We start from the raw sequence: 25,307 nt of genomic DNA, 5'->3' as shown, positions 1-25,307 counted from the left end.
CAGCTTTTCAGTTCTGCAATTTTGTTCACGCAGTTCTTGATTTTTCTGTAGCTGTAAAGATAACTACGTAGCTAACCTATTTTGGAAGCATTGTTACACCAGTGTAATGCTGGCACCACATAGGTTAGTTTTCCTTTTCCGATACCCAAACTTCTGTAAATGGTAATGCTGCCTCTTGGGGTTTAGAGAATAACATTGCTTGCTGCTTCCTTCTCTGAAAGTTTATGTCTGAGCCAAAAATTCAGCTATGGACTGAACTGTGTCAGTCTTGCCCAACTATTTATGTTAAACTACCAAATGCCTCCCACTGTCTTTATGTCCACACGAAAGCACAAATTGATTTGTAGTACCAGAGTAGAAATCGTAGGGTGAATCATCTTTGTGAAACTTAACAAATGTGGACAAGGATACAGGACAGATTCAAATTCTTGACAAGATCAATAGTTTTTTTTCCACTTATTTCCTAGATAAAATTGAATGCTTTTAGTTGTATTAGTTAAATGACCAAAAGGGAGTAAGTGTGAGAAGTTTACTGTTGGCTTTTCTTTTAAGCCTTACAATTGGTCCACACCTGTCTCAGAAGACCACACCTGTCTCAGTGAGAGGACAATGATAAAGCATAGGAGCATTGGGGGAGTGTCAGATGCTGGGGCTAGGAGGCTTGGTTGACAAATACATAGCAAAGTGAATTGGAATTCATGAAAGCCTAAAGTGAAACTAAACCTAAAAAGGAAAAAGGTGGGTCTATATTGACATACTTGGGTGCTGGGATTGAATGAATTCCCATGCACAATACTTATGTAATTCCTGACCAGTCACGATGACCAAAGATTCCGAACCATGAAACAGACTGGGTAAACATGCCGGCACGGGGTATAGTAGGATTATTTCTCTTTTAATAAAGCTTTCCTGCATACATTCATCTGATATATGGTGTGAGTAAGTTTTATAAAAAGCTGAGATACAGGATATGCAGATATTCTCCATATGCAAGTTCTTAAATGTTTGTGTTTTGTGCATTTGTTCAAAATGTGTTCAGTAGTCCAGTGTGAAACATTGCGTTTGCAAAGGAGCATCTTATTATAGAGACTGGTTGGTGCTGTCTCTCCTTGTACAGGGTGACTGGTCTTATATCTGCCCACCTCGCACAGTTTTCTGCAGACAGCCTCTAGTGGCTTTGGTGTACCCAGTCCCGCTGGAAAGGCATTTAGGGCACACAGAGTGGTTGTTTACCTGCCAATGTGTGCTGTCCCTTGGTGCTGTTGTTTATTTAATAACCTTAACTCTATATTGTATTGTTTATATAATCCCACTTCCTAGCCCTTATGCCATAAATACAGGGGGTGCAAAAATTATTTTCTTGGGGGCCAGGAGGAGGATTCAAAGAAATAAACTGGTGACTAATTAGCAAAAAGAGCATGTCGGTGCAAGGAGCACAGCACAATCTGCTCTCCCAGCTCAGTCTCCTACGGTTATCAGCTGTTTCAGAGATGAAGAGAGAACATGGTAACCCTACTTGACTCTAGCATCTTGCGTGAGTCTCATACTCTGCACACATGTCCTTATAGTGTGCAAGCAACACTATCTCTCCCATTTACTGATTCAGAACAGCCCTCTATCCTGTTTTAACAATAAACTCCGGGTGAACCCAAAAATTTCACTAGATCTCCTTCCCCTTTTGGTGAGATAATCTCCGAAACAATTTTTATTGTGTTCCAGTACAGCCCTGTATTACTATGACTCACTAAACTGCTTGGTGACACTGATGAGTGTAAGTTTAGCTAAAGTCTGTGTGAAATAAATGCCATAATGATACATTTCATCAAGCATTGGATTTTTTTTAGCTGGATTTCTTTCTACACTGCATTAGCACATGGGCTTTCTTGGATGGATGTTTTTGCATGCAGACCACCCTTTGATACACTCACACATGAAGCAGAGACTAAATGACTGAAATGGCAGAAAGCAAATAGCTGAAGGGGAATGACCAGGAAAGCACGGATGGGGAAGAATTGGCTGGGTGATCCTTGTCCTTCAGATCAAAAATGATGTAGGCTAAGGATACCTGATGATGCTTGTAATACCCTTGTGGAAATCATAGTGCTCTAAGACGGGACAAGGTGCCAAGTCAATAGTTTTAGGTTTTTTTAATGATATTAGAAAGTTTCTTTTCTATCTCATGAAAACATTGCTGGGGAGAGAGTGCTGCAGAAGTTACTTTCTACCCCTCCAGCCAGAAGACTTGTAATGGAGTAGACAGAAATCTTTCTATCTGCATCCAAGGACACTTCTGTCAAATCCTTGTTTCATTTTATTACTGTCTGTGTCCTGATTTGGTCATTGGGACAGGAGTTAAGACAAATCCCTCAAGTGGGAACACAGACGACAATAATAATAAAAAATATTCCAACCTTGCCTACTCCACTTGGCTGGAGTTCTATTTTTCTAGACAACAATTCATCCTTCTGGTTGTGTCTCAATTATTTCTATATGTAATGAAAAATAACATATCCATATAGTTGACATGATTTGCTACTGCAGCCTGATTCACTCTGTCAAGGAGCAAAATTGCCTATAGCAAGCAAATCTGTAGGACACAGGATGCCGAGCAGACAGTGTGAAAGGACAGACAGACAAGTGCGTTTTTAGTCACTGAGCTGTGACAATGACATTCTGTGTTCTGCTCTCTCAACCAGAAGACTGAAAGATTAAGTGTGTGTACTATGACTAATAATGTAGCGATGGCTATGTTCAGCTCATCACATTGTAGCAGAATAATTTGTAATATATATATATATATATATATATATACACACACATACACACACTGGGTATACACACACACAAACTCTCACCCACACAAGAGAATAAAAACTGAAAGATACATTTTATTCAATGATGTAATTTGCAGGTGTTATTATTATTATTATTATTATTACACAGTATTTATATAGCGCCAACATATTATGTGCAGCAATGTCCATATCCATATAAATGTAAAAAAATCCAAATCTGGCCCCCAAAAGGAATCCTAAATATAAACTGTAGCTGACCCGCCACTGCATTGAAATACCACCGCTACTACTATTCCTGGCATTACCCACGTCTATAGACCAGCGGGCTCTCTGCCTATGCTCGGCCCCGCATTGGACTGTTTTAAAGACGCAAATAATGAATTTTAGTAGCGGCGCTATTTCAATGAACAGGGAGTTTCAGCGGGGGGGCCACTCATAAGATTTAGCTCCGCATTGGCTGCGTCTGGCATTTCCAGTTCTCCCCCTCAGCTTTTCCTTGCTACTCCAAGACATGGACTTGAATGGTTGGATTTTCATAGAAGAATATTGTTTTTATTATTGTTAGCCTGTGCAAAAAGGTTACCATTGAAATTCAGAAGGCTATAAATAAAGAGGCATAAGAGTTTTTCTTTTCTTTTTATGCCTTTCTCTATTATAGGCTTGTTCCAGGTTGTTTGTGAAGCAAAACCTCTTTGTTTCCATATGAAAAGGTTTTATATCTAATGAGATTGATATCTAATGAGAGGAAAGATTTCCCCAATTTTTTCAATAAATTTCAAGGTTTGTCTAAGGTTTTGTCTAATTTTGGCCCTCTGTGTATTTGAGTTTGACATCCCTGCTATAGTTCATTGAGTGACTGAACCACCTCCTCATAGTCCGCTTTGCGGGATTTCATGATGCCTATATTTGTGTTAACTTTTAACAAAAACTGTCTTTATATATGTTACTTGTAAATCTGTTATTAGCCAAGGGGTTTCTAATATACTAAAAGCAAGTAAAAATGTATTTTTGTCGTGTTAAATGTGCCTACTTCCTTCTTGCTTCAGCTGCTGCTACAGAGAGCATTCTGCTTGTAATTCACAACAGCATCCTTTGTTTCATTTCAGCTTTCCTGTCCCAGCTACAGTTCTCATATATGGGTGTTCTTATTTCACATGTGTATTTTCCTTTTTAAAGCAGAACTTTTAACCAAATACGACAGGATACAAATAAATGCCCTATTAAAAAGTAAAATAGCCAATCAAATTTTTACTGCAATGTTCATCTTGAATCCAGGGGACCAAAATCATTCTACCCATTTCCTCTGAACCCTTTACTGGAAGCAGCACAGTAGTAAGTTCATCTCTCTGCTTTCTCTTTCTATCAGCATGCTTTTTGTCGGCAAGTGATTGGTTCCTTGTATTTCTTTTTCCATTAACACACTTTTCTGTATAGAAACTGCAAGAAGCTGATGCCAAGTGCAAGGTAAAATGATTGCACTGCATACATTGTACAATGTATGAACTGTTGTGCCTATGTTTACAGAACTGCAATAATGTGTGACTTATATCTACCCTAAATCTATAGTTTAGCTTTATCAAATGTAATATTTTTTGTTAGTAATTAACAATTACATTTAATTTTCTGTTTATGGTCTATAAAGCTATATGTTTCTGAAACTTCAAAAACTCCAAAGCTTACCAACAAGAACATAGCTGTAATACCCTAACAGAGTTTCTCTCTACAAAAAAGTTTAATTTGTGGAAGTGAATACTTCCTGTTACAGTGACATGACCTAATAATTTGTCAGAGAACATCTGTCCGGGTTTTCACTTAAAAAGCCTTATTGGGAAAACAATGTGTGACAGTCATAACTGTTGTTTAAGTATTGATTTTTGTCTCCAAATGTTGAAGTGCTTCTAAAAGGTTTCACCAATTGACTATGAACACTAGTTGGCTCTGTAGCACCAACAATACAAAATCTGTGTGAAGCACACACAACCTTGTCAACAAGTGTCTACACAAACTGTTTTTTTGTAAACGCTTATAATTGCCCATACTACCTTTGAATGTTTTAATTGAGATTATTTAGATGTTGGGAGGCATTTTAAAGCAAGTCTAAAATTGCTTAAATCTTACTGCAATATTGCTTATAATGCTAAGATGGGTGTAAGCGTTTCTACACATTTGAAGCTGCTGTTTAAAATTCCTATAAAAACACCTGTAAACTCTACTGTCTGTTTTCAATAAATCATTTATAAAAAGAAAATGATTGTAAATGTTTGAAAACGCCCCCATTGTTTTCATTGCAAGCGTTTATAGATGGTTTTAGGCGTTTATACATTAATTTCTTGAATGCTGAAAACCATGCTGCACACAAAAAACTGTGTTGACTTCCTACCAATCTGAATGCAGGGGATCTACTCCCAGACTCCCCGCTAAATAAAAAAAGGCTTGAAAAAAATCAATGAAGACTGCCGTTACACAATTGACAAGTTGTCAGAAGCTTCAGGACTGACATGGGGTGTGGAGCCAGTCCGTGTTTAAAATCTATTACTTACAGGTGGGGACAGCCCTGGTTCTTTTGGGTTCCCTCTTGTGTGTGTTTGTGTATATATCTCAATTGTGTACCAAATAAAAGCCTTATATGTCCTTAAAAAATATATTTAGATATGCAAATATGATGCATCTTACTTGGGCATCTAAGTATTGTGACCTGTGGATAAACAAGGAACCTTTTGGCAGACAGTTCAAATTGCACATTTGCAGGGCATTAGTGAAGTGTTAAATCACAGGTCAGTCCGCTTGTAATGTTGCGTTACTGCCTGCCTGTGATCTAAACTAGAAGTGTTGCCTATAATTGCCATTTCTAGAACTTTAACGCAAGTACTGTTTACAATATTTTCTTTGCATTTGTAACGTAAGTAGGTGCAGTTAGGCACACCCTCTGTATTGTGGTTATTAGTGGTCATATTCACATTCTTTCTAATAAAAAATATTGATCTAAACTTAGCATACTTGGCATTTTCACTTTATTCTCTCATGCCTTTTCATTGAATTTGATATTTTTGTGTACAGTAAGTTTGTGAATGCCTGAGAGTAGTGTGGTGAGAATGTGGTTAGACCAGATCAGTGCATATTATTTTTTTTGTTTACATGTCAGTAATGCAAGTTAAACTGGACGTTTAAAATCTATTTGCAGATGAAGGCCAGAAATAAACTCAGGTCTGCAGTCACATCAGGAACTTCTGTGGTTTAAAGAGAGTCTATAATAATTATTTAATGAACATTTGTTTTAAATTATTACAACATTTACTTGTAATAGTAAATTCTAAGGTTATTTAATAATTACTTGCAATTCCATATCTTGATTGAAATGTAATGTAATTGGCCAGATTTGTATCAGAATTTGTAATGGGCACAGCTGCTTAAAGTGGGACAGCAATTGGACCCATGCAAGCGCCTTAATCTCTGTTCAGAACTTTGGGGAGTTTGTATTTTGTGTGCGGTCATACTGCTGACTCTCCATAGGATTAATTAGAGATGGCAATGCGATTGTGCTAATCCCATTCAGAGATTTCTGAAAGAAAACTTTGCATTCCCAAGGTGGCCTTACAGGCAGATCTGTGACCTATAAGGGAGCTGGTGAAGGAATTAAACTAAATTTGAACCCTGCCCCAAAGAGCTTACAATCTAGGAGGTGGGGGAAGCAGCACGCAATAGAGAGAGGAGACACATATAACCACATTCATAATATTGTATAGGTTCCAAGTTATGTCACTAAAATCCACATCTTCTCTAAATATGTTCTGAGGTAGCATCAGATTTATATCATTTAAGTCACATAATTTTCACTTGCCTTTTTCCACATAGCAATTCCTTCTACCATGTCTTTCCCAGGTAAACTATGCACCTGTCCGTTTTAGATCTAAAGGAGTGATTCAGTGTTTCAGATTAATCTGGGATCAAAAATGATTCATCAGACCAGGCTGCCTCCTTCCAATGCTCTGTGATCTAGTTTAGTTTGTCTCATGCTCACTTGCTCATTGTAGGCTTTTTTAGTGGTGGGCAGGGGGTCGGCCTGTTCAATCTCACTGGTTAGGTTAAGTAGCAATAAATTGATCAGGAATTATAGTGAATAGGTTAACAATGTCATAAAATTCTGACAATTTCATATACTCATTTGCTTTTTTATAGAATACTCCGCTTTTAGCTTTGTCCTACTTTTAGGTCGATCCTACTTCTGAGAAATGTGCAGAGAATAATAAAACACTGTGTATTACACAGAATAATAACATTTTATTACCTAAAAAGGGAAAAAAGTTCTATGAAATCTGCACCCTATATATAAAGTCTCTGAATATGTATTTCTAATTCAGTTGCTTTTGTGTTGGATGTGCCCAAATGGGGACCATTAGGAGTATCGGGTAGAACCTTGTCAATAGATGTGCCTATTTTCTGTTTTACTTTGGTTGTTCTGAGATGTGAAAGGAATTCAGATAACTGCAATATTCCCCTGGTTGGAAACGCCTCCAATGTCATAGACATAAACACTTCTGTATTATATGCCCCAGTTATCTACATTCCAGGCCTCTGCCAATTCTGATATACATATCCTTGGTTAGATCTACATTGCTTCTTCTTTTGAAACTGTAGCAGACATTTTTTGCATAACATCTTTAGTGTCTTGGAAAAATGCAATAACCATAAGTGTGCAGAACTTTGTTCTGTCATTATAGAAATGTTACAGCCCTACCATCACAAACCTATATATACCCCGACCATGTTCTTTCTTTTGCATTAAAGGGAGACAACCTGTCAACTTTGTATATCTAATATTGCTAAAATTATATGAATACAATCCTTTATCCTTTTGTTTTACATATTTAAAATGGTTACTTAGATGTTATATTAAAACAAAAACATAATATAAGCTATTAGTTAGACAGTTCCAAAGCTTCATACCATAATGTTTCCTAAGGTGACTGAACCCCGGATGACTGTGTGGAAATTAATTTTAAATTCTCGGTGTGAAACATTTACACAAACAAGCAATCCTGGATAATCGATGCATGTTTGCGCCTTTTGGCAGGGGATAGGATATCTCCTTGGCCTTTCGAATTGGAGCGGTGGGCACTGAATATTTTTATCTGATCCAGCCACTTAGTTGGTTATTCAGATAGTCTTGAATCCAGGCAATTGACATTTTCAGTACTTTCCTAGTCACTGGCTAGAACAAATATGTAGCAAGTTAGGTCAGGAATACTGATCTGAATATGCTTTGCACCCATCACACACAATGTTGTGTAGATTAAATATAACAGTCAGACAGCTGGCATTTTCAGAAATAGTGGTCACTAGTGGCTGCCTGTTTACATCCCTCTCTTATATAATTAGAGTAGATAAACTATTTATCATGTAATCTTCTTTTAAATACAGCCTTTTCATTCCACATGGTTAATACTCTGTGTGTTTGTTATGGAATCAAATCCTAGTCCCTCCAAAAGTCCTTCACAGCAATACAAGCCCACTCAGATTCCATGAGAATATGCAAGTTTAACATAACATCTTGAGCCAAATTTCAACCTACTGCTTTAGCTCTAAGCTTCAATCAAAAGTGGCCTTTAACATCCTTTTATTTATTTTCTAACTATGAATATAATCCTATTCTGGAGGGAATTTTGTGATCAGTGCTAATCACTGCCATTTAAACTGATTGTCCTTTTATAAACCTGCTGATTTGAAAAGCCATGTTAAAGAGAAGGAAGAAAAGTAGCAGCAATCTGCTCCGTGATTGTCACTTATAATTTTGCCTCTTTGTAAAATATATAGTATAAAACTGGTGTGTGTCCTAAAGTGAACCTGACCTCAGCCACTTCCACATGGTTAATTTTAGGACTAGTACACAGCTGCGGAATTCGTGCCTTTTTGCTCTTGACCAGCCAATATGATTGATATTCCTTTTTGGTTGGAAGTTCAAAAGTACTGCACAAACTTGAGGTTTGCACTCTGGCCTTTGCAGCACTAGGTCCCAAGTTTTAATCTAGGCCAAGGCACTATCTGCATGGAGTTTGCAGTTTCTCCCTGTGTCTGCATGGGTTTGCTCCAGGTACTCTGGTTTCCTCCCACATTCCAAAACGTTAGGTTATTTGGCTTCCTTTAAAAAAAGTTGATCTTAGACTGTATTAAAGATCAATGACCGAGGTAGGGACATTAGATTGTGAGCCTCTTTGAGGGACAGCTAGTGACATGACTATGGACTTTGTAAAGCGCTGTGTAATATGACAGTAAATACTGTGTAATAATATTAATGAGAAACTGCCATTCAAAACCTTTGTACGCACAAAATTTGTATATTTCTTAACAATGTTTACCAACCTGTTCAAATTATGCACATCTGACTGAAACTCCATAAAAAGAGAAAGTCTCTTTTGGTCATCTGCTTCATTATCCTCCAAATTGGTTCAGATCCCATTGTTTTATAAGATCATAAAATGTAAATGACTCACTGATGTCCATCCATAGTTTTGTAGGAAAAATGCAAATTTTACATCTGGGTGTGTTGACTAAAAGAGACTTTTAAAATGTTCTGAACTTCATCATAGAGAAGAAGGTTTGAAGCTTGTGTCCCATTGGTCACATTGCATTGTTTATGCCCTCTCAAAAAAAAATCCCTTGTGAGAGTTTTCCCATGCTGCAATTAATTAAAATAGTTTGCAATAAGATGCTGATTTACGTGCATCTGTGCTAAACATACCGGTAAATAGTCTGGTTCTTTTCCTTTTAAAATGCATACCCTCAGTTGTGAGCCTGGGAAAAAAGCAGCGTCATCATGTTTTCTTCATTTTGTGTCTTTTTAGCAGATGTTAACAACACAGATTGGGGTAGATTTTGGTACTTAAAGTGATATGAATATGTAGACAATATGTACAGTGTGTTTATCAGAATCTGTTATATATCAGGTTAAAGTATAACACATGTTTGCACATCTTTGTTGCTGCAGTTTGTTGCCCTAAGGATTTTTTTGAATGATATAATATGTCATTAAAAAAAATGTCATTCTGAGCAGATTAGTTTCAATGTTTTTAAAAATGAACACTTGTACTCTAGATTCCAGTTTTACAACCCTAATCATAGGCAATCTAGTGCTAGTAATTTCAGTCCACTGCTTTTAATGCATGGTTAGTACCTGTGGAGCAGCAGTCGCCAACCTTTCAGGCCTCTCGAACCACTGAATTAATTGTTTTTTTTTTTGTTTTTTTCAAAATGTTTTTATTAAATTTTTCAAATATACAGAGACAAGTAAACAAGCGAAACCAGTGGGGTAACATGACACAAAAAAGGGGGGGAGGGAGAAACACATACCATTTAAAAAAAAAACAAAAAAAAAACAGCCAGTGGAATCCATAAATAAAACTATGGACTATGAGTCAGAAATATTAGTGATATACCAAGTAGAATATCTGAATGGTTCAAGAATTGACGTGCATTCTGAGCTGGTGAATGTGTAGAGTAAAAAACTGTACCATTGCTGCCAAAAGCGGGTAATCAGGGTGTTTAGAGAAGCTTAATTGTTTTAAATCCCGCAGACAGTTATTATGATTTTTTTAAAAAGTATATAAATTTGTAAAATAATGATCTTCCTAATAATGCCTAACAAGGACTGTAGAGGCTCTGGTCCTGATTTATTAAAGTTCTCCAAGGCTGGAGAGAATACACTTTCACCAGTGAAGTTGGGTGATCCAGCAAACTGGGAATAGATCTGGTCCAGAATTGAAAACATTTGCTAACAAATAGCTAATGACTTTTAGGAAATCCATTCCAGGTTTTCTGTATCACCCAGCTTCACTGATGAAAGTGTATTCTCTCCAGCCCCGGAGAACGTTAATAAATCAGGGCCTCTGATTCATTGGTTAGCTCACAGTTAAGTGAAGTATTACTATTGCTACTATCATCATTAAATGCATTATCTTTGGTATTACTGAAGAAATGCAAAATTTTTGTTTGTTTTATCTCACTCAATATGGCTTTATTTCACTTGAATCTAAGACTAAACAAGGAATGATAGTATTAAAGTCAAACTATTTGATGCAATTAAATATAACCGGTAAAGAAATAAATAATATAAAACATCGGATGAGAATTGGTATTCGCTGAGCGGGGTGACTGTTGTAATGATGGAAACAATATTGAAGCATACGACTCGGCAACGGTTGCCTCATACAACTTAAGAATACACTGACGTCACTCTGCGCCTCCCTTGTTTTTCTGTCTCTAGTACAGTTTGTGAATTTAGTGCAATAAAAGAGTGAAAATTGTCTTTCAGAATATAAGAATTTAATAGAATATTTTTTTTGTTTGATAATTATTTAAAACAAAAAAATTGCAATTATTGTCCAAATTTTTTTGTGGACCACCAAAATGTTCTCATGGACCACTGGTTAGGGACCACTGCTGAAGAGCTATTGCAGCTTGTGTTATGGCCTGCAGCTACATCACCATCATTGACCAGATCTTGGATGCACTTCCACCTGCCGCAAGCGCAGCCAATCATACACATTTAGATGATGATCAAAATGCACAATTCTCGATAAATACGTGTTTGCAAGGAATAACACGTATAATATTAATCTACAATGCTATGCATATGGCAGTAATGTTATTTGCAGGATTTGGCAGACTGCTCTAATTATTGCAGATGTGAACTGGCAACACATTTGGTTGTATTGACAATCATTTGTTGACTAACAACATCTTCACACAATAGAGATACTGGCAAAAAATCAGAACAAAAGATGGATGTTTTCATTTACAGAAAAAATTCCCCTACAATAGGTCAGTAATTGTTAGTTTTGAACAATGGGTAGTGTATGTGCATAGTTTCACTCTTCTTTACCTGACAGCGCTGGTGTCTGACGCTTGGTGACAGTCATTGCATAGACTGGAGCTTAGCTAGGACCCCCTTTCTGTGCTCCTGGCAGCTTTGTAGTGCTGGTGGGGGAACGTTAAAAGCACTATAATAAATATTTGTTTGGGAATGATAAAATGAACCTTTTACTTTGCATTGTTGTGACCATTTAAACTCCATTAGCAAATGTACCTCATATAAAGAAGTTCTTATGGTGATCAGTGATACTGAATGTAGCAAAATCCAGGCTTATCTGCCTCCTGTTTATTGAGCTTCATTGAGCTGCTGCCAGTCATCCCAATGCATGAACAGGATGGCAGCTGCTATGTTTATCAGCTGTGGCAGAGCCAAGTAACAAAAAAAAAAAAAAAGATCAAATCTGGAGATTTATAGAGATTGTAGGATTTATTTCATTATACATTTCATACCACAATATCACAGCTCTTGTAAAAAATAAAAAAGCTGGTGCATTCCCCACCTAGATTGTAAGCTTCTCGTTGCAGGGTCCTTTCCTCCTCCTGTGTCACCGTCTGTATCTATCTGTTATCTTGCAGATAACATTACTGTACAGTGCTGTGTAAAATTTTGGCACTATATAAATCCTGTTTTTTATTATTATTATTATTATTAATATTAATATTATTAATAATAATAATAATAATAAGGACCTGCTTCATCTCCTGAAAAGCCTACCATTGCAGTTCAAAAACAAGCCATTCTGGCATGCAAAGGTCTGACATTTATGATTAATCATGGAACTTGCTGTAGCTTTCCCCCTATTAGTCTTGGCCCTGCTATGATAAGCTGCCTCTCTGACCAACAAAAAAGTTAGAAATTGGAGTGTAAACTTTTAGCAATAATATGTTGGTTTAGCAATGCAAAGTCTGTCGTGGTAAAGCCAATACCCTAATACTACACAATATACAAGTTGTATAGTAGCACAAGGGGCTCCGTATTCAGTGCATGTGTGAAATTGCATATTTAAAATATCCCTCAAGGTAGAACAGACTTCCCTGATTTGGTTATAGTATTTGATTTAGAATCTGTTATCTTAGTTAGTTTTAGCCACTAAATAAAGGTATATTCTCTTAGTGATACATTCACTTTCCTTGTACTTCCTCTCTCTCTGAATTCCCCTTGTATAACTTTACTCTTGACGTGGACTGTATGAGAACAGAAAAAGAAAACAAGAAAGTGTTTGATCTGGCAGACTTCTATATTGTAGATTTTATTATGATACGTCTTTAAAACATACAGGTATCTTTTATATGAGGTAAATCGATTAATATAGACTCTCTGTTCTGTGGGCCTTATGTCTGGAAAATTAAAAGGTCGTATCATATGAGTTAAAAACAAAAGACTCTTGCTAGTAACACTAGACAAAGGTGTTACCTCATGCATGGTCAGCTTTATTATTCCGGTCTAATTCATTTTCATTAGAGGATATTCAGAAAAGGATAGGTAGTCAGTTTGTTGAAAATTAGGAAAGATGGCTCTAGAGTTAGCAGGTTCATGCATGGAACAAAGATATTTTCGTGCTCACTACCTCCAGAGTTTGCTTGTTGGTCTATTTCTTTAGTAGAATGGGATGTATCATAATGTACAGATTAATGGAAAGGACAAAAACTGTCTGTTAGGAGGCAACCCTGCTAGATACCAAACTTCCAATTCTCATGGCTATTCCAAACACACGTCAACCATTCAACTAGGATTTTATTTTTGGATCGAACAACAACCTGGAGTCCTGAGCAGTTGTAAGAAACCTGGAGCTTGTTTTCCTCCTGACTTAAGATTGGTACATGAGCTATTGACTTAATCAGAGCTTAACCAATATTTACATGAATTTCTCTGAAGTTATGCATTAAAAAGAAAAAAAAAAGCGCCAACTGTTTTGTACTCGCAATGTTACTAGTCTTTTTGTCTACAAATGATTATATATTTGTTTGCATTACTAGTATTATTTGTACCTAATGTGTACTTGTGTAATAAATATCTTGTTTATAAGTTTACAATGTAAATATCTGCATACATTGGACATATCTTTTGATCCTCCTAAGGCTCAAAATGTACCCCCATCGGGTGAATATCCCCTGAGATGAACGGTTGTGCTCATCTTGGGTGAAAATCTGATGTGCGGAGCGGTTATCCATCAGGACGGTTCTTTGTACAACCAATCTGGATCAACCGCTATACTTAAATCGAGCCAAGAAAGGAGAGCACAATGCGTTGCCGCTCACTGGTCCTCTCATTTCTGTAGAACGGAATGGGCACTGCAGGTACAACACTTGCTCTTTCATCTGTCGCTGGAAATGATCATAAAAGATTGTTTCTAGTAGCGAAAGCTGCATGTGGGTACACAGCCTAACTTCTGTTTGGAAAAATAGATCATTGCAGTAGTGATATATATATATATATATATATATATATATATATATATATATATACACACACACAGAGTAGTTGATTGTACAGTAGTGATTTAGTACCACTGTCTTGCCCTTTACCATATGAAGTACCAGATTTAAAGATGCAACCTCTTGTATACCTTTGTATTAAAACATGTTCCCTTTAAGTTAACCAATATGGTAGTTGCCATTGACTACTTTTAAAAGTGCATTCTGTGAAGTCATCCTGATTCTGGCTTTACTTCCTACTAAGGCTCTGAAGTGAAACAAGTATGAATGGAGAAAAGGAATTTGGATTTAACTGGCTGTATGCCTCTTCCCAGTTAGTAACATACTACATTTAATTAGCCACTGTCCCCATAAGAGCCATAGAGCTAATACCTATACAAATAATAAGATACAAAAATCTTTGCTCCTGTTATTCTTTACTGACTGGTTTCCTTTACAATAGATTTTTGTTTTTGATATTAGACTTTTTGAGTGCAACATGTTTATGCTGCTAGAAGATTGTTGTACACTCAGAAGCCACTGAACGGCTTCTGCTTAGACAGCTGCGGAATGTAAAGAATGGGGAACATCCGCCCCTACTAACTGACCCTTTAAGCAATTTGCAGAGTTTGCTTGAGAAAAAAAAAATAGATAAGACTTGTTTGCGTTAAGAACACTTAATTTATTTCCCCCACCTCTGTAAAATTATTAGATTATTATTATTATTATTAAACAGGATTTATATAGCGCCAACATATTACGCAGCGCTGTACATTAAAAAGGGATTGCAAATGACAGACTAATACAGACAGTGATACAGGAGGAGAGGACCCTGCCCCGAAGAGCTTACAATCTAGTAGATGATTTCATCTACTATTAGATATTAGATATTAGATGATCTCATGATGGCCGATGCATCTCTGTGGTCTATTAGAGATGTTGCAAGTGCTGTCATGTTTTATTTCAATTCAGCTTCTCTGTTGTCTCCTCCTTGCCTATGTGTAAAAATTCATATTAAAAGTCCCCACCCCCCCCATATATATTATTTTTGTTTGTAAACTGTTCTTGTTTTCATTTCTGTTAAGACTTGTATCTGAAATGATTTACAAGGCTTTGGGGTTAAAAAAGGGCAGCACACCTACCTATTATATATTGACATTTAAGCTGAACCTGTGCTTTGCCCCTTCAGAGTAAAACGACCGGTTCACTTTAATGTGTGCCTTTTACAGCTACTTAATTTATTTTCCCCGCCTACTTGGGTGCTTAGGAAAGAAGTGACATACCTGGTACTTTAGTGTTCTCCCCAGAATTTTTTTTTCAACCGAGTAGCTTGAAGCAATAGCTGGATGGTCAAAAAGTAGACAGGCAAGATGCAAAAAATTTAGTATAAATTAGATATAGCTCTCCTCAGCAGAGCAGGTAAGCTGTTAACTGTCACTGACATCTCACTCCGCACAGACTGAGCAGTTGTCTGATGACTGCCAGGTGGCTACTAAATTGTGCCGGGTGGTGGACCCAGCTGAAAGGGGCTGGTGAGAATGCTGCGGGTATGAGTGAGCGGGTGACTTGGTCCTGCTCCTTCCATGTGCCTAGTTCTCAATGGTTGGTCACATGGGTAGCACTGTCACATGGGGTAATGAGGGGTGAAAAGAACAATGAGAACGGAAGGGGAGTTTAGGCAGCTGTGGGGATAAATGTTTTACTTAGACAAGCACTAGTTGTTATTATTACACAGTATTTATATAGCGCTTACATATTACGCAGCGCTGTACAAAATCCATAGTCATGTCATTAGTTGTCCCCCAAAGCGGCTCACAATCTAATCTCCCTACTATAGTCATATGTCTTTAATACAGTCTAAGGGCAATTTTGGGGAAAAGCCAGTTAACCTAACTGCATTTTTTTGGAATGTGGGAGGAAACCGGAGTACCCAGAGGAAACCAACGCAAACATGGGGAGAACCTTCAAACCCCATGCAGATTGAGTCCTGGCCAAGATTCGAACCTGAGACTAAGCACTGCAAAGGCCAGAGTGCTAACCTCTGTGCCGCCCACTTAAATTAAAGTGGAACTAAATCTTGCATTACTCACCTGTTCTCCTCACAGGAAGCCCCCATCTTCTTCTTTCTGTGATCTGCGTCCATCTTGATTGGCTGGGCTGAGATGACATACCCTAGATCATTAGCCTTTCCCTTTCTGCAATGACCTTCCTGATTCCTGATGTATTCTCAGCTTTAATTCCAATTTAACAAGATTATCTAATGTTTTGAAAATTTTACAAAGACCAATTATTCAGATAAGAAGTCAAAGAAAAGTGCTTTTTCTGCATACTTGGCCCTGATCAGAGAGATTCAGACAAAATCCAACTGCCTTGGTTCTGGAAGTCACATTTTTTTATCAATCTTTATAAGAGGTAAAACAAAACTATTCAATTGGGAGTGTGCCATTGAATACTATTCTATACTATTAATTGTTCCATATAGTATATAAATATTAAAATGGGAAATTATTCTGAGCACAATTCTACAAAATTAAGACTTGTTTGCTGGCAGCCTTTTCCCATTAAAAGACTTATTGAATATAGTTTTACACTTATATTTTTTTTTGTGACAAAATGATTCCATAGCATTAATTACTGGTTTGTTAATATTTCTCTGTTCATTACTAATTTGCATGTATCTTTTTTTCAATTTTTCATGCACTTTAATGCTTCTAAAACTAAAAAAAAAAACATATCTAGCATGTTTCTCTAATTTGAGTTGGAGATAGTAGCCATAGTGTCTTTATAAATCTAGTAAAAAAAAAAGTTGTGTTCTGGAAAGGTCAGGATTACTTTTACATTTTTAAACATTAGACTTTTTTACAGATCAAATTGTAGAACCGATAGGTTGCCCAAATGTCCGCAGATTAAAGCTGAACAATAGTTCTGCATTGAAAATGAATGATGAGGTCTTTATTGCATGAAGGGACTGAAGATGTACCTTAAAAAAAAAAAAAAAAAAAACTAAATCTGAGCAGTGCATATGCAGCTCAAAAATGACAAAGTGCCAGCTGGGACTGTAGGGAGTAACATGTCGGGAGAGACATGTCACGGGAGTAATATCATCCTAACCTAGCCAGTCAAGATGGCTGAAGATGGAGTCACAGAGGAGAAGGAGCGTCTACAACGGAACACGGTCAGGTGAGTGTAGTTAAAAAAAAAAAAAAAAATTGCGATCAGACCGTTAGGTTATTTTATTCCAGATGGGACATCACCTGTCCATTTTGTAATGAAGGATCTGCCTGGTTGCATTTCAATTGTAATAAAATCGGATAACTAGAGCTGCTTTTACTATTTTCATCAAAGTAATGTAGGCTGTGAATCTGTTCTTATATTTGAGCAGGTTTTTACTAAAAAAAACTGTGAATTGCATCTGGTGATGGTAGAAGCAAAATGATAAAAAATTTAGCTGTTTAAACAGATGATGAGATATTGTCTAAAACTATCTGGGTGTGTAAATCAAGGAAAAGCATGTTTCCTGTTATTTTAGTCTTGCTTTTGATGTACTTCTATTCAAGTACTCTTACCTTACTACAAACCTCAGTATACTTCCCTAAGTTATTTAAAGTATATTACACACAAGCAGAACTTTATGTTCTGGAGATATGAAACAGGTCACCTATAAAAAAAACCTATTTAAGCTTACTATTCTGGTGGCCCATATTTTAAAAGGTTCTTTATGCTTTCGCCCCAGCCCTGCACTATTCTAGTGTTCTGTATGTGTAGAGTTTTATCTCTTCCATCAGCCCCACTGGTTTTTCCCACCATCTTCTAAATTACTAAAGCTGGTGGGAAGCAATAATTAAACTCATTTAGTGGTCAGATACACTTTCAGTGGTCTGCCTGTGTACTGCATAGAGCACATCATTGTTTCTTTGTGCATTATTTAGGACTGATCGCTGCTATTACTACTGAAGTAGGCCAAATACAACACGTAACCAGACGCAAGGCAGGTGGCTCAAATTAGGGGGCAACAGATGGCAGGACAACATGGAGCCCAGAGCTGGGTTTTGAAGCATAGTAGACTCTCTTACTGAAAGCTTGGATGGAGCCAACTGATAAGAGAGAAGTCACTGCTCTGACGTGTCTTCATTTGGGGTGTAGTTTTATGTTAACAGGCTTTTGCAGCATGTAAGGAAACCAAAACCATATAATTCTTGCTTGGCTAGAACTAAAGACTTTTACATTTGTTTTAGCCCAAATTACAATATATTATTTACCTTATAGGAAAACCTACTCTCTGTATGATATATTTTATCTGAGAAGTTGTTTAGCAGGGTTGGTGGCTACATTGCATTTACAAATCGAGGAATAGAAAGTTTCTGTATTATATTGCTTGTGCTTCTTTAAAATTGTGACAAATCTAGGACCTGGTAGTTTATTCTCCCAGTTTCTGTGTATATGTAAATGTCATGTTTGCTTATTATATTTCAACCACTTTACCTAAGGCTGCGTACACATGTGCAATAATCTTGAAAGATCGTTTCCAGTGACAAAAGACTGAAAGATGCATGAACGAGCGCTGTACATACTGTTCTGCTCTATGGAGAGGGGAGTTTGCTAAATTTCACAGTTCTTTTTAGTTGATTTTACTATATGTGCAGTCTGATGGCTCTGTAGTTAAAAAAAAAAAAAAACCTCCATAATGGACAGCTGGCCTATATTCTTAGGCTGGATTTAGAAGAGCATCCAATGTCTATACTGTTGTGGAAGCTTTGCACTTTGGCACCTATGACCCTAATGTTTACTTATTCATTCAAGAACATACCATTGGGTCCATTTATATGGGGCACTTAGCAGGTGTTAGAATTACTAATAAGATCTTTAGCACTATAGCTAAGTTGTAGTTGCCATAATGTATGATGGAGGGGTAGACTGTGGAGACTTGCAGATGAACCGACACCGCACTGACCGTTTCTCTATATTGCTAATCATCTTAAACCTTCATTCTTTTAATGTATGTTTTCATTCTTTGTCTGGATTCTCTTTGAATAGCTCTTATTAAATATATCTTTCAAGCCAGAATGTTCCGACACTTTTTTTTCCTTCTTTTCAGCTTCCACAGAATTCAAATAATTATCTAAAATAGCAGCAAACAGCTGGGACTCTTAAATATTCCCCTTTGCCCCTTAAATGTCTGCCGAGCCTGGGGGAGGGGTAATAATTATCTCTTTACACTGTTCTTGTGCAGCTGAGCTTGTGGTGCGGGGTTTGTTCTCGCAATGTTCACTGCTCCCTGGGGAGAGCCATTGCTCCATATCAACCTCTGTTATTAATAACCTTGGGTGACAGATATTATGGTAATCCCAGCCTTTATATAAAGCATCAGATGTCTTTTACTATCTGAAGAAAGGAGCACCATCAGTGCTTAAAAGTAGCAAACCTAACATACAACCGGAATAAAAATAATTGTACATATTATTGCTTTGTTATTTCAAATGACAGCTGTCCAGCAACACCCTGACCCACCACCACCTCCCCCATACTGGTAATTATTATTTTGTTTTTCATGACAACAGTAAGTATGTAAACACAGCAGTAGAGTTTAATACACACAATTTAAACAAAATGCAACATTATAAAACGCAGTGTAGGTGCGACATTTACAAAGGTAATAAATATTCCCTATTTTTTGTAAAGCAAATAATTAGCAGTGTAACATTTCATTGCCATTTTCTCCCTGTAGAAAACTTCTAACAAAATCTTTCTTTGGCTATGGCTGCCTTGCAGTTTCCATAGATATCTGTAAATTCGCCCTTTTATATGTGCCCATGAAGCTGCAGTCACCAGGATAGAAGAGGAGGATTTGTTTGGGTGTAAACAAGCCTATTCACTGGCATGGAGCATACAAAAGGTCACAGTTTGTTTTTATTTCTGCTTTGCTAGAGATGTACAACTTTTGATTTGTGCGATTTTTCCCTTTTCAGATTTTGCCAGTTACCTTGTAAGCTTTTAATACAAACCCCAAGTAGCTGATAATAGTAGGCCTATTTAATGTACAGCGCTGTGTAATATGTTGGCGCTATACAAATCCTTTTTAATAAAAATAATAATAATAATAGTAGGCAGACAGTGGTAGCTGATATTTAGATCTGGACTTACCTTTCACATTTAGGTGAGCCCACAGGTTCATGTTAGAAGATATAAATCAGCAGGTATTGTATGGATGACCTGACATTCGCTAATTCCTCATTTAATGGTATAAATAAATAATTACTGCGCTGAGAGCTTTGTTTATTAGGGCTCCTCCCAACGTATACCACATAGTCAATCCTTTGGATGGTGTACTACTCAAGCTGTATGTTTTGACCCTTTACCTTTGAAATTAAAGTTGCTTTTTGTAAGTTACTGGTGCATATTTAAAAGAGCCCTCAAAACCCAGTTTTTTCAAACTTGCCTACCCATCTTCCTCTGTCTTTTGAAACCGTCACTACTTCCTAGCACTACGTATCTCCCCTCCTATTGTGTGATACCTCGCCCACCTTTGAGGCAGAGTCCTCTCCTCCTGTATCACTGTCTGTATTTGTCTGTCATTTGCATTCCCTATTTAATGTACAGCGCTGTGTAATATGTTGGTGCTATAAAAAAACTGTTTATTAATAATAATAATAATAATAATAATAATAATAATAATTAAATATGTAGGCTGGCATTTCTGATCCATACTTCCTACTATGCTAATTGTCTGACTGTCTTGCTGAATGAAATAACAACCTCAATGACCTTGAACATGTTAATCAGGAATGCTTAGAAGACTGACTTTTTATACATTCTTATTCTTGGTCTATAAAAAAAACAATAAATAAAAAAAAATACAATGGTGGCTTCCATTTTTCAGCCCTCAAATTGATACTTTAAAGAACCTAGCTGCATTCTGTGATCTTGCTCTTCCTGCAAATGGAATTTAGTATAACTGCAAGCAATAATTAACTACAAAAGGTACAAAACTTCCTGCCTTACAACTTATAACACTCACACCTATTATTCACTTTGTTTCAGCAGGTACTTCACAGGAGTTCATAGATTAACCCTCCTGGCGGTCTAATTCTGTCCAAATTTCAAAAAGTGTTACAATTTTTTTGCATGCAAATTTATTTTACATTGTAGGCTATAATTCCCCAAAATATGTCCAATAGTTAATAATAATAATAATTAATAGGAAACTTAAAAAAAGTTAAAAATGTAATATAACTGTATAGTAGCATATATATATATTTTCTTTGTATTGGACTCAATACAGCTATTTTGTGTTGAATCCAATACAAAATGAATTGAATTTCTCGCCACCTGCACTGACATCACGGTAAACCCCGTAGATCTCAGCTCTTCACTTCACAGCCAAGACCTGCGGGGACCAGAAGGATGACAGAGGACGAAAACGGAGGAAGGTAAGTGGGGTTTTTCTTATCTTAAAGCGACCCCCGAGTGTGACTCTGGATTACCGCTTTTTGCAAGTAAAATCCACCCCCGAGTCACGCTTGGGATTACCGCTGGGAGGTTAAGTTTAGGCCAATGTAGGAAAAAAAAAAAAAAGAGTGCTTTGTATGGCAGGCTGCATTGTATGTGTATGTATCTCAGTGCAACACATCTTGCATAGGACATCCTGCATTATGCAATGTGCATGCCTGATGGATGCCAATCACAATAAATTCAAATTCACCTTAGATACCCTACCTCCTTGTCATAAGGATGCAATAATCTCAGTTTTCCATTCTCCTAAACCTACATTAAACATGCAGGGACTTTTGTCATGTTGCAGCCCATGTTGTATGTGACCATTAGTACCATCTCATGAATTAATAAATGTGTGTTGGAAGTGGTTCCTTGCACTCATGTTACTTTTTATTTTGATTCCCTATAAAAAGAGGGACTAAATATTTATAAACTAAGCATTATTGAGCTTGTCATGATTTTAAAACACTGAAAAATAATGCTTAATATGTAACTGATTTTTTTTATAGAACAAAATATTCTTATTTATTTTTGTCTGTTTGTTTGTAACTATAACATTACAACACATTTCTGTTGTCCGGGGCATGCTGCTAATATCTTTGCCTTGTTTTGTCTGCAAAATATGACCAAGAATCTAAATAGTTTTATTTTTAATCATGGGTTCAGTTGTTTAGGATAAAATTGTCTTCTCTATTCTTGGCTTTTTACATTTGGCTCAGTTGGGAATGGTATTTATAATAGTATATTTCCCAGAAAATTACTTGTTTGTGACGCATTTTAAGTCAGTAATGACAAGTAAAGCAAAACTCAGTAAAGCAAAACTTGGTGAAGCAATAAAGGTATTTTAAAGCCCTTTGTGAATGAACAGATGAACGCCTTTTGAGATGCTAATGGCCAAAAACATTATGGCAGTACCCTGTTTGTCTAATCTACACAAGTGCTTTTGCTGGTCAAAGGTCATTGGAGGTGCCTGTATTTTACAAGCCATTTCAGGTGGATGGGCACTGAAAGGCAGCAGTGATCTATAGTGGAAAATATATTGCAAAGGGGACATCTGCTTGGTGATTCTTATTCTTGTTTGCCTTTACTGACAAACAAATATGAAATGAAATAGAAACTAGTAAATATTCGCCTCTTGAATCCTGAATGGCCTAACATGTTAGGACTGGGAAAACAGCTTAAGTGTCACCCAGAGCAATGTAAACCCTTTCCTATATTTCCTTTACATTTTTTAACAGGTAAAAGTGTAGAAGGTGCACTTTTGTCTAAACAACCCACAGCACATTGTAGCATGCTCACAGTGTGTAACCCTGAAAACTGTCTAAAAGCCGACAACTACACTAAGTATTATTTACTTCAGTGTTTAACCCAGAAATGTTTTTAAGTTGGGTGGGAACAAATTTTAGGCGGGTGGCAGCCCCGGGGTTGTGACCCAACTCTTCAGTAACTACCCAAAAACAGCCGGGTGCTTACCAAAATGTGCTAGGTGGTGTACCTGGATAAAAGGCACTGGGGGGAACACGGCACTTGTATTTATATGGCACTAATTTATTATGCAGCGCTTTACAAAGTTTGTCAATAACCAAGGGGCTAACAGTCTAATCTCCCTACCGTAGCCATATGTCATTAAGGCCAATGAATTTTGGTATGTGAGAGAGGAAGCTGGGTGCCTGGGGGAAACCCGTACAAACCCGGTACTGATAATGTTCTGGCCTACCATTCTTGTAACATGACAAACACTATTTTTGAACATGCCACATGTGAAGACATTCGGACCTCTTTAATTCACCCCTTTGAAAGTGACAAATGGCATAGGTCACAATAAACATCTGTGGTGTTTATTTCTGACACCTTTTTTCCATTTTTTGGTTTATGGTTACTTTTCAGAAATTGGGATATGTCTACTTGCAAAGTACATTAAAGTAAAGTAGCTTTTTAATACCCGTTAGCCAATAGAGTGTATTTGCAACTTAATAATGTAACCTACTAAAAGCCGATGTGCATCCTAGCAAGTGTTCATAATACTCCACCTCACAGCCTACTCTCTTGTTACAATCACAAACATATTAGTACAATGTAAATCACATTAAAGGACAGAATGAACTTGTATGTAGTTCACCTGCCCATGTCTGCCTAATTCCTTTCAACTGAATTATAAAGGAAAGTATGTTTTCACATGTCTTTTAGGGACATTTGCCTGTCCCAGTTGCACACAATGGATAAACAAATGTTTTTGTTGAATTAATTAAATACTTAGCTTTTTCCCCAAATTTAAACCAGAGTAGTAACCATCAAATTATCTAATCTCTCTATTAGAATTATTGATTTTTTTTTTCTATTCAAACTATATTTTTGTACAATTTGAACATTAACACTATACATGTAGTCCCCGAGTTAAGGACATCCAACATATGGACAACTCCTAGATACAAACGGGATTTCCCTTATTGTTGGTGTGCAGGATAGAGTTATGATGGGGGGGTTGCATGACTTGCAAAACAAATCTTTTGCTGTTCTGCACGCTCTTGTAACTCTTTAATGATCAAGACAAAGTCTGCAGTTGTTTATTTTTGCATATGAAAGCACAGCTTGCTCCAGAAGCCAATCAATGTCTAGGCTCCATAAGGTTTTTTTTTTTTTTTTGCTTTTATACAGTAACTGACACCACGCTGCGTAATATGTTGAGACAAATATCTGTACATTAAAATAATGTACCTATTCCGCCTTACATACAAATTCAACTAACCTACTGTCCCTATCTCATATGTAACCCACCTGTATGTAAAAAATCAGATCAATTATGTGCTCAATATAAAATATACAAATATATTTTGAAATGAAGCTAGTTTAAAAATAAAAAAACAGTTTTTAATAATATCGATGTCCTTGTACTTTAGCACTCTCCTTGGGAAAGAGAGGGGTCCTAGTAAAAGCTAATCAAGCTTTGCTGCAATTCACATTTCTGGCAGGCGAACACTGTGAACATGCTTTCAGTAAAAGTGAGCAGAGTAATGATTTATCAGTGTGTTACTTCTTCAATCAGAAGCAGACACCCAGGACTTGGCTTGTATTGTTTTCTGAGAAAACTGGATTGGAAGACCCACAAAGCAGAGAAACAAATCTTTTGCCAGATGAGACAGCTAAAAGTGCATAAAGGATGCAGAAAAAAGTACTTGAGGCTGAGGGGGGTATGTTAGACATTGACCTATCACTATAATATTTGAAAGGGGTCAAAATTCAACCACCCATGAAATTCTCACAGATTTATACGGTAGAACATAAAATGTTATTGTAATCTGAAAGGGGGTTAAATCGGTCATTATTCCAAATAGTTTGTGCCTTTTTTTCCACCACGTCCCTGCGGTTTCACCATGTTGTGCTTGTGTGCAAGTTGTGTCAGACTGAATTCAGCATAACTTTTCTCAGTGTATTACTAGACTTTATCTTCTGTTATTTATGCAGTAAATAACGTCAATGAAAGTTTAGCTGTTGTGTTGCTGTGGGGACCGTGTTTGTTCTTTTCCCCAAGTCTTGTGCACAGAACCATCTTATCTTGTCTGTGTCTATACCGATGTGCTGAACTTTAACTCTATATACAGTATTGGTAACAGCAGGACAGAATCAAACAGCCATCTTTATAATTGTGGGTATTGCAAACTTTCCACTATGCATCACAAACCCACTTCCTGTGCAGCGGCTGGTAATTTTTAGCTAACAACTCTAAAAATAAGAAGAAAAAAA

The 25,307-nt window shown here is 36.8% G+C and overlaps 1 protein-coding gene across 4 annotated transcripts in view; it reads left to right on the top strand.

Annotated features, from left to right (window-relative positions):
* Window positions 1-25,307, top strand: part of CSK (C-terminal Src kinase) — a 65,145-nt gene that overhangs the window by 16,835 nt on the left and 23,003 nt on the right. Inside the window, exon 1 of one of the 4 annotated variants that reach the window (XM_072402188.1) lies at window positions 3,984-4,127. The exons of 2 other annotated variants lie outside the window; for them this stretch is intronic. The gene's annotated coding sequence lies outside the window, so the exon portion shown is untranslated. Of the gene's footprint in view, window positions 1-3,983; window positions 4,128-4,229; window positions 4,260-25,307 lie in introns of those variants that run through there. One more of the 4 variants, XM_072402189.1, reaches the window with a different exon arrangement.

The sequence above is a fragment of the Pyxicephalus adspersus genome, chromosome 2, assembly GCF_032062135.1.
Source record: "Pyxicephalus adspersus chromosome 2, UCB_Pads_2.0, whole genome shotgun sequence".
Classification (NCBI taxonomy): Eukaryota; Metazoa; Chordata; class Amphibia; order Anura; family Pyxicephalidae; genus Pyxicephalus; species Pyxicephalus adspersus.
Note: the sequence above shows the minus strand (reverse complement) of the source record. Positions and strands in the feature narration are given on the sequence as shown.